Source organism: Triticum dicoccoides, chromosome 2B, assembly GCF_002162155.2.
Source record: "Triticum dicoccoides isolate Atlit2015 ecotype Zavitan chromosome 2B, WEW_v2.0, whole genome shotgun sequence".
Taxonomy (NCBI): Eukaryota; Viridiplantae; Streptophyta; class Magnoliopsida; order Poales; family Poaceae; genus Triticum; species Triticum dicoccoides.
Genome location: NC_041383.1, coordinates 41,697,881 through 41,712,020, shown reverse-complemented (window position 1 = coordinate 41,712,020; position 14,140 = coordinate 41,697,881). Strand labels below are relative to the sequence as shown.

The following is a 14,140-nucleotide window of genomic DNA, read 5'->3' as shown; positions in this document are numbered from 1 at the left end:
GGCGGCGGCGCCGTCCGTGAGGGGGGCCACGCACCGGAGACGCGTCCCGCCTCTTCGGACATGCCACCACACCACCCCGCATGTATGAGGGCCGGGTGTGACGCTCCGGTGGCATTGCTACCCCCCAGGGCCCCCGTCCCGCCTAACCCTGGAGCGGTTGACCACGGGATCTAGCCCTTTGACTTCCCACGGACGGGCTTTGACCAGTGGACCTCCCCACCCGGTTGTGTCAGTTCGGCCCATAGGGACACCCGGGAGCAACATCCGGGCCAAACCCACTGCTACATCCACTCCGTGTAGACCCGACGCATCCGTTTATTTCCCCCCTCCAGGTGCCGCCGGCGGCGCCGTCCGTGAGGGGGGCCACGCCCCGGAGCCCCAAGACGGGCGTCTACGCATGCATGAACACTTTCACATATGCATCGGGACCCGTGCGATGTTTCGGTGACATAGCTACACCCCGAATCCCCCCACTAACCAGAATTCCTTCCGTGTCGACAGTTTCCCCCCTCCGTGACACGGCGATAGCGACGTTCGTAACGGGGGGCAATCGATATACCATCGGGTATGTTTTTTTATGCAAAAGCAAAAACTAAAATAAAGTAAAAATAACAAAACAAAGTAAAAATAAAAAAATAAAGTAAAATACATGTATGCCGACGGCCAGGCCGTCGGCATATCTGTGCACACACGCAGGTTGTCCCATGGATCGACGACGTGGCGTGGCACATGGATCAATGACGTGGCGAAGGGGCCTATGCCGACGGCCATGCCCTAGGCATACCTCTGCCACAGATAAAATAAAAAATTAAGTAAAGTAAACATATGCCGACGGCAAGGCCATCGGCATATCTGTGCACACGGATCGATGACGTCGTGTGTCACACGGATCGATGACGTGCAGAGGGTCCTATGCCGATGGCTATGCCGTAGGCATACCTCTGCCACAGATATGCCGACGGTCGCCGTTACCGCCCGTCGGCGTAGGGTAAACGCCGTCAAATGATCAGCACTGACCGGGGTTGTGGGCCCTGGCTAAGCCGACGGCCTGCCCTATGCCGACGGGCCCCGTAGGCGTATCTCTGGCGGTCCCGACGGCCTCGTCTATGCCGACGGCCCCGTCGGCATAGATGTATGTATGCCGACGGCTTTTCTGCGCCTACGGCCTATCCTTGGCCGTCGGCATAGGTCCGGCGATGCCGACGGGGGCCGTCGGCATAGATTTGGCCGTCAGCAACCCTAGTTTTTCTGGTAGTGTCTGCAGGTAGCCGTCTGGGTGGGGGCTCGACCAGGACGGATTCGTCCAGTGTCACTCACTGTTATCCTCACTCAAGTCTGCAGCACACTGTTGTCTGTGGCCTGCCTAGCTTCTGTGTGCCCTCTCCACCCTGCCTGAATGTGAGAGATTGGAGAGGGATGAGGAGGGGTTGTGAGGAAGAGAGAGGACCCGTTGAAGAGAAAAAAATAGAGGACCTGTGGAAGAGAGAAAAGGAGAGAAAGAGTGTTCACCTGTTCTAACTACAACACCCGGAGAACGAGCAAGCGGAAGCGGGAAGCGCATGCAAAGGAGGTGTGGAGGAGGATGTGGCCATGGCCATGAGGAGGAGCGGCGCCGCTGCTGCTTCACCCATGGCCATGAGGAGGAGCGGCGCCGCTGCTGCTTCACCCGTGGCCTTGAGGAGGAGTGGCGCCGTCGCTGCTGCGCAGAAGAGCGAAGCCAACACACAATTAAAAGTCTGAAGGCTTCATCTAACATCATTGGTCTTCATGGATCTAGAAATCAACCCGGATTTACTACCTGAAGAAAGGGAAATAGGCATGTACTTTGTCCAAGATCTAGAATGATATGTACCATACGAAAACACTCTGCATCTAGCTATTCATATATGAAACAAAATCATAACAATTTTACCTAATCAAGTTAATGAGCTTCCATGAGCACATTCGCTGCTCCTACCAATTGTGCAGAACCATCAGGCTGCGAACATCTAGGAAGGGGCCAAAAAATTATAAAGCACTACAGCAGCAGCTCACCATGGCAATGCTGGAAAGAAAAGACTTGTCAGTGTAGAAGAGGTTGGTGAAACCTTCTCTGCCTCATTTTCCTTCTACTGCAGATAAAAATAAAAGAAGTGAACTTGATGTCCAGATCTCAGATTTCATACCATTTTTTGCCAGAAAAGGCAAAGTAAAAAATGTGAGAACTCAAACCAAGTTAGAGATGTGGAGAGCAGGGGAAGAGAGGAGAGGAGGTGAAGGCGAACCTGAACTACTGCCTCAGCATCCTTGCTCCCACTCCTGCTGTGCGTGGAGTGTTGCGGGGCACAGGAGCTGCATGTCGTCGTCATTGTGCACCAGCTGCAGGTGTCGTCGCCCACCCGCTGAGGCCACTGCATGAGCGGCCGTCCGCCGCACCACCGCACTGCACAAGCCGATCTAGGAGCGAATCGAGCCATCACCAATGGCCAGGTCGCACCCGACCTCGCCGGCGCAGGACAACGCCAGCGGAGACCCTCTCCCATTCGAAGCTGCACCTCCCTATCTTCTTTCCGCAATTTCACCCTCCTCTCCTTCCTTCTTCTCCCTCTCATCTTCACTCTCTCCCCTGCAGATCGAATTGAGCGAGCGGCAGAGGATGAGGCTGGCAGAACTGGGAAGAGGAGGGGCTCAGCGGCAGGCGCGGGATGGAGGAAGGAAAGGGCGGCTGCGCGACGAGAATCAAGGGAGAGAAGAGGAGGCGATGGGAAGGCGACGATGCAGGAGGGGATGAGGGTCGCGATGACGCGGGGCTCGAGGACGGGAGGCGATTGGAGCTCAGGGACGGGAGGGGATTGGGCTAGGTTTTCACCGCACCCGCAATTTGGCACGACCCACACCATACCTGGCCAAATGGGCCAGCCCGGCACGGCACGGCCCGGCCTGAGCTACACGGGCCAGGCACGGCACGGCCCGGCCAGGCACGCTTATTACACGGGCCGTGCCGGGCCGGCACGCGTGCTGACATCCGAGGCCCATGCACGGCCCCTGACTTAAACGTGCTGGCACGCTGGCCCGGTAGGCACGCAAGCACGGGACGCCCTCGACTGCTCGTTGCCAGGAGCGCACTAGTGTTGCCTCAAAGAAAAAAAGGAGCGCACTAGCGCATGAATTTTTTAATCTATCGATCGTACGAAGCGCCGCTCCCACCGCTCGCTAGTTTTTTTAGACAAAACAATCCTCCTTCCGCTAGTCTTGCCTGTCGATTGTATGAGGCACTCCTCCCCGCTCGCTAGTCGTGCCGTGCCGGGCTGGCACGCGTGCCTGGCAAGGCAGCCCAGGCACGGCCCTAGCCGGGCCACGTGCAAGGCACGGCCCACTAAACCACGTGTCGTGCCGTCCCGTGACGGGCCAGGCACACGGGCTATCGTGTTGGCCCGACAAGACCGGCCCGTTTGGCCAGGTTTGACCCACACACACGCACACCACTTTTTTGACTTGAACCCCCACTGCAACGCAGGCCCCGCGAGGAAGGATGGCCCAGGCGTCATCTGCTCAAACTGAAACCCATGACGTGAAATAAAATCGACGGCCAGATGCTTGACAGGCAGTTGAAAAGTACATAAATCTTTACAGCGAGGCAAAACGAGCGATGCAGATGGGGAGCGCGCGAGGAAGGCCCCAGAATGGCGGGTAGTCTAGCGTGATTTATATGTTCAATTGTGCAACGAAAGGAAGTTATGTCGCTATAGTATTAAATTCGGGACCGTTTAATATCCAATTTAGAAGATCCTTAGTGAGGGAACGTTGGAACGAGTGGTTGCACCTAGTCCGCAGGTTGATGGATGTTCAACTATCGGACCATGAGGATGCGATTCATTGGAAGTTAGTTGCGAACGAAACCTTTTCAGTGAAATCTATGTATCTAGACCTAATTGATTCCGGCCACTGTCTAGGTCATTGCACATATGGAATATTAAAGTTCCACTCCGAATTAAGATTTTCATGTAGTTCGTTCACAAAGGAGTCATATTGATCAAAGATAACTTGCTAAAAAGAAGTTGGGTTGGTAATTCCAGATGTTGTGATCACAATGAAACGATTAAACACCTCTTTCTTAAATGTCCACTTGAAAAATTATTATGGCGCTCAATACATATAGCTTTTAACATTCATCATCCAACGAGCATTAACACGTTATTTGGGACGTGGCTTAATGGAGTGGACATACATATAGCGAAACATATTCGGATAGGGATATGTGCACTATTTTAGGCAATATGAAATACTAGAAATGATTTTGATTTTTATTTGGACAAACTTCACTATTTTTTTGCAGGTTATCTACAGAGCTACAGCTTGGATCCGTATGTGGTCATTACTCACTCATGCGGACTCCATGGAGCTTTTGGTTATTGGGTGCAACCGGTGGGAGACAGTAGCACGGCCTATCTTCAGCTGATTTGGATGACGAGCTAATAATAGAAAGACTATAGGCATCGTAGCCTATTCTGTTTGGCCGGATGTGGCATCTTTTTTGTGTTTTCTTTCGTTTTGCACTAAGATTGTGGGCCTTTTGTGGTCCTAAGACTTTGTTACATTACTTTTAAGATGGTTGTATGCATCGATTGATGCAGAGGCTGGAGGTTTTTTCTCCTTTAAAAAAATGCGACCAAGAGGAGGAGACCCCGGCACATCTTATCTTTGGGTGCCCTTACTCCAGATGACATTCCAGGGCTTGCTGCTGCATCGTTGGCTGAAACTTCTATCTTAGCTTGGTGGAATGAAATCATTTGCCCTTTTGGAGCCAAGGCCTGCTCCACGGCCATCTACACTCGATGGAACATATGGAAGGAGAGGAATAGGAGGATCTTCGATAGCAAACTCTTGCGGGAACACTATCTGCTGGAGCTCATCAAAACTGACATTTTTCAGCCGGCACTCTCCATGCACTGGCTTAGCGACACTGAGAATGCCCTAGAACCTGAGCCTGATTAACTTCGAAGCACTAGTTTCTAGTTTCCGTACTCCCTCCCCACCCCCATGTACTTCTTGACAGACTCTTGTATTTGATTTACTCCTGCTTAATATATCGGCGTCAATGCTGCCATTCCCTGAAAAAAACCTCTTAAGACGATTCATATTTGTTTTCTGTCCGACGCCACCACTGTGTGGAAGTACTTCATGTTTTTATACAGAGAACATGTTCCTGCGTCTAGTGGCACTGCGTTGAAGCGTATTGCGTAGCTTCGTCTCGATCTACAGATCTTCCGCGGAGAAGAAATCATCAAAGAGACGCTTGTTGGAGCGATCGTGTCCCCCACTACCCATGGCCACCACCTCCGCAAAAGAGTAAAGATTGCGGGCGAGGTGGCCAAGACGCTGGATCTCAGATCTGGAAGCAGGGAAGCCAAATGGAGGGTCTAGGGTTCCATGGCGGATCCGGAGCCCTTTTATAGAAGGCGAGGAGGATGGTGCGGACGGAAGTGGACCAGCAACCCAAATATGCTACACTTACGGAATACGGATCACGTATATGGATGAAACTTATGGACTGCTCCCACCAGCCAATCACTCTTCCCCTGCTTTCCATGGTGTGGGCCCTGCTGCCCCCTAGTTTCCAGTTGAACGTTGCCAAGTTAGTGCGTAAGTTAGATTCCGTAAGATATGTTCGTAGGTCTAGCATTATTGCCAGCAATCCACCTAGGCTTTTCTGGAAGCGGCAGGGACACGTTCCTAGAGTAGCACGCTGAATGAACTAGTGGCTCAGTCGTAACTCCAGGCGCGTGCCAGGCTCCCTAGAGGTCTTGGTTAAACCAAGACTAGAGACCGAGATGGGGTTGGTGTTGGGGAACGTAGTAATTTCAAAAAAATTCCTATGCACACGTAAGATCATGGTGATGGCATAGCAACGAGAGGGGAGAGTGTATGTCCACGTACCCACGTAGACCGTTAGCGGAAGCGTTATGACAATGCGGTTGGTGTAGTCGTACGTCTTCACGATCCGACCGATCCAAGTACCGAACGTACGGCACCTCCGAGTTCAGCACACGTTCAGCTTGATGACGATCCCCGGGCTCCGATCCAGCAAAGCTTCGGGGATGAGTTCTGTCAGCACGACGGCGTGGTGACGATGATGATGTTCTACCGGCGCAGGGCTTCGCCTAAACTCTGCGACGATATGACCGAGGTGGAATATGGTGGAGGGGGGCACCGCACACGGCTAAGGAACGATCCGTAGATCAACTTGTGTTCTATTCTAGAGGTGCCCCCCTGCCCCCGTATATAAAGGAGCCAGGGGGAGGGGTTCGGCCGGCCAGGAGGGGCGCGCCAGGAGGAGTCCTCCTCCCACCGGGAGTAGGACTCCCCCCCCCCCTTCCTTGTTGGAGTAGGAGAAGGGGAAAGAGGGGGAGAGGGAGAAGGAAAGGGGGGCTGCGCCCCTTGTCCAATTCAGACCAGAGGGGGGGGCGCAGGCCTCCTTCCTTTTGGTCTCTCTCCTCTATTCCCGTATCGCCCAATAAGGCCCATATACTCCCCGGCGAATTCCCGTAACTCTCCGGTACTCCGAAAAATACCCGAATCACTCGGAACCTTTCCGAACTCCGAATATAGTCGTCCAATATATCGATCTTTACGTCTCGACCATTTCGAGACTCCTCGTCATGTCCCCGATCTCATCCGGGACTCCGAACTCCTTCGGTACATCAAAACTCATAAACTCATAATAAAACTGTCATCGAAACCTTAAGCGTGCGGACCCTACGGGTTCGAGAACTATGTAGACATGACCTAGAACTATTCTCGGTCAATAACCAATAGCGGAACCTGGATGCTCATATTGGCTCCTACATATTCTACGAAGATCTTTATCGGTCAAACCGCATAACAACATACGTTGTTCCCTTTGTCATCGGTATGTTACTTACCCGAGATTCGATCGTCGGTATCCAATACCTAGTTCAATCTCCTTACCGGCAAGTCTCTTTACTCGTTATGTAATGCATCATTCCGTAACTAACTCATTAGCTACATTGCTTGCAAGGCTTATAATGATGTGCATTACCGAGAGGGCCCAGAGATACCTCTCCGACAATCGGAATGACAAAACCTAATCTCAAAATACGCCGACACAACATGTACCTTTGGAGACACCTATACTACTCCTTTATAATCACCCAGTTACGTTGTGACGTTTGGTAGCACCCAAAGTGTTCCTCCGGTAAACGGGAGTTGCATAATCTCATAGTTACATGAACATGTATAAGTCATGAAGAAAGCAATAGCAACATACTAAACGATCAAGTGCTAGGCTAACGGAATGGGTCATGTCAATCACATCATTCTCCTAATGATGTGATCCCATTAATCAAATGGCAACTCTTTTGTCCATGGCTAGGAAACTTAACCATCTTTGATTCAATGAGCTAGTCAAGTAGAGGCATACTAGTGACACTATGTTTGTCTATGTATTCATACATGTATTATGTTTCCGGTTAATACAATTCTAGCATGAATAATAAACATTTATCATGATATAAGGAAATAAATAATAACTTTATTATTGCCTCTAGGGCATATTTCCTTCAGTCTCCCACTTGCACTAGAGTCAATAATCTAGTTCACATCTTCATGTGTTTTAACACTAATATTCACATCTGTATGTGATTAATACCCATAGTTCACATCATCATGTGATCAACACCCAAAGGGTTTACTAGAGTCAATAATCTAGTTCACATCGCTATGTGATTAACACCCAAAGAGTACTAAGATATGATCATGTTTTGCTTGTGAGAGAAGCTTAATCAACGGGTCTGTCACATTCAGAGCCGTATGTATTTTGCAAATATTCTATGTCTTCAATGCTCTGCATGGAGCTACTCTAGCTTAATTGCTCCCACTTTCAATATGTATCCAGATTGAGACTTAGAGTCATCTGGATCAGTGTAAAAGTTTGCACCGATGTAACTTTTACAACAAACTCTTTTATCACCTCCATAATCGAGAAACATCTCCTTAGTCCTTACTAAGGATATTCTTGACCGCTGTCCAGTGATCTACTATTAGATCAAAATTGTATTCCTTTGTCAAACTCAGAGCAAGGTATACAATAGGTCTGGTTCACAGCATAGCGTACTTTATAGAACCTATGACTGAGGCATAGGGAATGACTTTTCATTCTCTTTTCTATTTTTTGCCGTGGTCGGGATTTGAGTCTTACTCAATTTCACACCTTTGCAACACAAGCAAGAACCTTTTTTTCTTTTACTGTTTCATTTTGAACTACTTCAAAATCTTGACAGGGTATATACTTATTAAAAAACTTATCAAGCGTCTTGATCTATCTCAATAGATCTTGATGCTCAATATGTAAGTAGCTTTACTGAGGTCTTTCTTTTAAAGAACTCCTTTCAAACACTCCTTTATGCTTTGCAGAATAATTCTACATTATTTCCGATCAACAATATGTCATTCACATATACTTATCAGAAATGTTGTAGTGCTCCCACTCACTTTCTTGTAAATACAGGCTTCATTGCTAGTCTGTATAAAACTATATGCTTTGATCAACTTATCAAAGCGTATATTCCAACTCTGAGATGCTTGCACCAGTCCATAGATGGATCGCTGGAGCTTGCACATTTTGTTAGCACCTTTCGGATCGACAAAACCTTCTGGTTGTATCATATACAACTGTCCTTTAAGAAAACCATTAAGGAATGCAGTTTTGACATTCATTTGTCAGATTTCATAAATTGTGGCAATTGCTAACATGATTCGGACAGACTTAAGCATCGCTACAGTTGAGAAAATCTCATTGTAGTCAACACCTTGAACTTGTCAAAAACCTTTTTGCGACAAGTCGAGCTTTGTAGATAGTAACACTACTATCAGCATCTGTCTTCCTCTTGAAGATCTATTTATACAATATGGCTTGCCGATCATCGGGCAACTCCACCAAAGTCCACACTTTGTTCTCATACATGGATCACATCTCATATTTCATGGCCTCAAGCCATTTCGCGGAATCTGGGCTCATCATCGCTTCCTTATAGTTCGTAGGTTCATCATGATCTAGTAACATGACTTCCAGAACAGAATTACTGTACCATTCTGGTGCGGACTGTACTTTGGAAGACCTACGAGGTTCTGTAGTAACTTGATCTGAAGTTTCATGATCATCATCATTAGCTTCCTCACTAATTGGTGTAGGAATCACTGGAACTGATTTCAGGGATAAACGATTTTCCAATTCAGGAGAAGGTACAATTACCTTATCAAGTTCTACTTTGCTCCCACTCACTTCTTTCGAGAGAAACTCCTTCTCTAGAAAGGATCCATTCTTAGCAACAAATGTTTTGCCTTCGGATCAGTGATAGAAGGTGTACCCAACAGTTTCCTTTGGGTATTCTATGAAGACGCACTTCTTCGATTTGGGTTTGAGCTTATCAGGATGAAACTTTTTCACATAAGCATCGTAGCCCCAAACTTTAAGAAACGACAACTTTGGTTTCTTGTCAAACCACAGTTCATAAGGCGTCATCTCAACGGATTTTGATGGTGCCCTTTTAACGTGAATGCAGTTGTCTCTAATGCATAACCCCAAAACAATATTGGTAAATCAGTAAGAGACATCATAGATCGCACCATATCCAATAAAGTGCGGTTACGATGTTCGGACACACCATAACGTTGTGGTGTTCCAGGTGGCGTGAGCTGTGAAACTATTCCACATTGTTTTAATTGAAGACCAAACTCGTAACTCAAATATTCGTCTCCGCGATCAGATCGCAGAAACTTTATTTTCTCGTTACCATGATTTTTCCACTTCACTCTGAAATTCTTTGAACCTTTCAATTATTTCAGACTTATGTTTCATCAAGTAGATATACCCATATATGCTCAAATCATCTTGTGAAGGTCAGAAAATAACGATACTTGCCACGAGCCTTCATACTCATTGGTCTGCATACATCAGTATGTATTATTTCCAACAAGTCAGTAGCTCGTTCCATTGTTCCGAAGAACGGAGTTTTAGTCATCTTGCCCAAAAGGCACGGTTCGCAAGCATCAAATGATTCATAACCAAGTGATTTCAAAAATCCATCTTTATGGAGTATCTTCATGCGCTTTACACCGATATGACCGAAACGGCAGTGCCACAAATAAGTTGCACTATCATTATTAACTTTGCATCTTTTGGTTTCAATATTATGAATATGTGTATCACTACGATCGAGATCCAATGAACCATTTTCATTGGGTGTGTAACCATATAAGGTTTTATTCATGTAAATAGAACAACAGTTTATTCTCTTACTTAAATGAATAACTGTATTGCAATAAACATGATCAAATCATATTCATGCTCAACGCAAACACCAAATAACACTTACTTAGTTTCAACACTACTCCCGAAAGTATAGGGAGTGTGCGATGATGATCATATCAATCTTGGAACTACTTCCAACACTCATCGTCACTTCCCCTTCAACTACTCTTTGTTTATTCTGCAACCCCCGTTTTGAGTTACTATTCTTAGCAACTGAACTAGTATCAAATACCAAGGGTTGCTATAAACACTATTAAAGTACACATCAATAACATATATATCAAATATACCTATGTTCACTTTGCCATCCTTCTTATCCGCCAAATACTTGGGGTAGTTCCACTTCCAGTGACCAGTCCCTTTGCAGTAGAATCACTTAGTCTTAGGCTTAGGTCCAGACTTGGGCTTCTTCACTTGAGTGACAACTTGTTTGCCATTCTACTTGAAGTTTCCCTTTCTTTCCCTTTGCCCTTTTCTTGAAACTAGTGGTCTTGTCAATCATCAACACTTGATGCTCTTTCTTGATTTCTACCTTCGTCAATTTCAACATCACGAAGAGCTCGGGAATCGTTTTCGTCATCCCTTGCATACTATAGTTCATCACGAAGTTCTACTAACTTGGTGGTGGTGACTAGAGAATTATGTCAATCACTATCTTATCTGGAAGATTAACTCCCACTTGATTCAAGCGATTGTAGTACCCAGACAATCTGAGCACATGCTCACTAGTTGAGCAATTCTCCTCCATCTTTTAGCCATAGAACTTGTTGGAGACTTCATATCTCTCAACTCGGGCATTTGCTTGAAATATTAACTTCAGTTCCTGGAACATCTCATATGATCCATGACGTTCAAAACGTCTTTGAAGTCCCGATTCTAAGCCGTTAAGCATGGTGCACTAAACTATCAAGTAGTCATCATATTGAGTTAGCCAGACGTTCATAACGTCTGCATCTGCTCCTGCAATAGGTCTGTCACCTAGCGGTGCATTAAGGACATAATACTTCTGTGCAGCAATGAGGATAAACCTCAGATCACGGATCCAATTCGCATCATTGCTACTAACATTTTTCAACACACAGTTTTCTCTAGAAACATATCAAAATAAACATGTGAAAGCAACAACGCGAGCTATTGATCTACAACATAATTTGCAAAATACTATCAGGACTAAGTTCATGATAAATTTAAGTTCAATTAATCATATTACTAAAGAACTCCCACTTAGACAGACATCTCTCTAGTCATCTAAGTGATCACGTGATCCAAATCAACTAAACCATGTCCGATCATCACGTGAGATGGAGTAGTTTCAATGGTGAACATCACTATGTTGATCATATCTACTATATGATTCACGCTCGACCTTTCGGTCTCCGTGTTCCGAGGCCATATCTGTATATGCTAGGCACATCAAGTTTAACCTGAGTATTCCGCGTCTGCAACTGTTTTGCACCCGTTGTATTTGAACATAGAGCCTGTCACACCCGATCATCACGTGGTGTCTCAGCACGAAGAACTTTCGCAACGGTGCATACTCAGGGAGAACACTTCTTGATTATTAGTGAGAGATCATCTTAAAATGCTACCGTCAATCAAAGCAAGATAAGATGCATAAAGGATAAACATCACATGCAATCAATATAAGTGATATGATATGGCCATCATCATCTTGTGCTTGTGATCTCCATCTTCGAAGCACCGTCGTGATCACCATCGTCACCGGCGCGACACCTTGATCTCCATCGTAGCATCATTGTCGTTACGCCATCTATTGCTTCTACGACTATCGCTACCACTTGGTGATAAAGTAAAGAAATTACAGGGCGTTTGCATTTCATACAATAAAGCGACAACCATATGGCTCCTGCCAGTTGCCGATAACTTCGGTTACAAAACATGAGCATCTCATACAATAAAATATAGCATCACGTCTTGACCATATCACATCACAACATGCCCTGCAAAAACAAGTTAGACGTCCTCTACTTTGTTGTTGCAAATTTTACGTGGCTGCTACGGGCTTTAACAAGAACCGTTCTTACCTACGCATAAAAACCACAACGATAGTTCGTCAAGTTGGTGCTGTTTTATCCTTCGCAGGGACCGGGCGTAGCCACACTCGATTCAGCTAAAGTGAGAGAGAGAGACACCCGCCAGCCACCTTTAAGCACGAGTGCTCGTAACGGTGAAACCAGTCTCGCGTAAGCGTACGCGTAATGTCGGTCCGGGCCGCTTCATCTCACAATACCGCTGAACCAAAGTATGACATGCTGGTAAGCAGTATGACTTGTATCGCCCACAACTCACTTGTGTTCTACTCGTGCATATAACATCAACGCATAAAACCTAGGCTCGGATGCCACTGTTGGGGAACGTAGTAATTTCAAAAAAATTCCTACGCACACGCAAGATCATGGTGATGGCATAGCAACGAGAGGGGAGAGTGTATGTCCACGTACACTCGTAGACCGTTAGCGGAAGCGTTATGACAACGCGATTGGTGTAGTCGTACGTCTTCACGATCTGACCGATCCAAGTACCGAACGTACGGCACCTCCGAGTTCAGCACACGTTCAGCTCGATGACGATCCCCGGGCTCCGATCCAGCAAAGCTTCGGGGATGAGTTCTGTCAGCACGACGGCGTGGTGACGATGATGATGTTCTACCGGCGCAGGGCTTCGCCTAAACTCTGCGATGATATGACCGAGGTGGAATATGGTGGAGAGGGACACCGCACACGGCTAAGGAACGATCCGTAGATCAACTTGTGTTATGTTCTAGAGGTGCCCCCCTGCCCCCGTATATAAAGGAGCCAGGGGGAGGGGTTCGGCCGGCCAGGAGGGGCGCGCCAGGAGGAGTCCTCCTCCCACCGGGAGTAGGACTCCCCCCCCCCCCTTCCTTGTTGGAGTAGGGAAGGGGAAAGAGGGGGAGAGGGAGAAGGAAAGGGGGGCTGCGCCCCTTGTCCAATTCGGACCAGAGGGGGGGCGCAGGCCTCCTTCCTTTTGGTCTCTCTCCTCTATTCCTGTATGGCCCAATAAGGCCCATATACTCCCCGGTGAATTCCCGTAACTCTCCGGTACTCCGAAAAATACCCGAATCACTCGGAACCTTTCCGAACTCCGAATATAGTCGTCCAATATATCAATCTTTACGTCTCGACCATTTCGAGACTCCTCGTCATGTCCCCGATCTCATCCGGGACTCCGAACTCCTTCGGTACATCAAAACTCATAAACTCATAATAAAACTGTCATTGAAACCTTAAGCGTGCGGACCCTACGGGTTCGAGAACTATGTAGACATGACCTAGAATTATTCTCGGTCAATAACCAATAGCGGAACCTGGATGCTCATATTGGCTCCTACATATTCTACGAAGATCTTTATCGGTCAAACCGCATAACAACATACATTGTTCCCTTTGTCATCGGTATGTTACTTACCCGAGATTCGATCGTCGGTATCCAATACCTAGTTCAATCTCGTTACCGGCAAGTCTGTTTACTCGTTATGTAATACATCATTCCGTAACTAACTCATTAGCTACATTGCTTGCAAGGCTTATAGTGATGTGCATTACCGAGAGGGCCCAGAGATACCTCTCCGACAATCGGAGTGACAAAACCTAATCTCGAAATACGCCAACCCAACATGTACCTTTGGAGACACCTGTAGTACTCCTTTATAATCACCCAGTTACGTTGTGACGTTTGGTAGCACCCAAAGTGTTCCTCCGGTAAACGGGAGTTGCATAATCTCATAGTTACAGGAACATGTATAAGTCATGAAGAAAGCAATAGCAACATACTAAACGATCAAGTGCTAGG

At 47.0% G+C, this 14,140-nt stretch overlaps 1 long non-coding RNA gene across 3 annotated transcripts in view; it reads left to right on the top strand.

Annotated features, from left to right (window-relative positions):
* Window positions 1–5,009, top strand: part of LOC119362011 — an 18,404-nt gene extending 13,395 nt beyond the window's left edge. Inside the window, exons 3-4 of one of the 3 annotated variants that reach the window (XR_005173068.1) lie at window positions 1,969–2,076; window positions 2,179–2,250. This is a non-coding gene — a long non-coding RNA (uncharacterized LOC119362011). The other 2 variants (XR_005173069.1, XR_005173067.1) reach the window with 2 other exon arrangements.
* The last annotated feature ends 9,131 nt before the right edge of the window (window positions 5,010–14,140 follow it).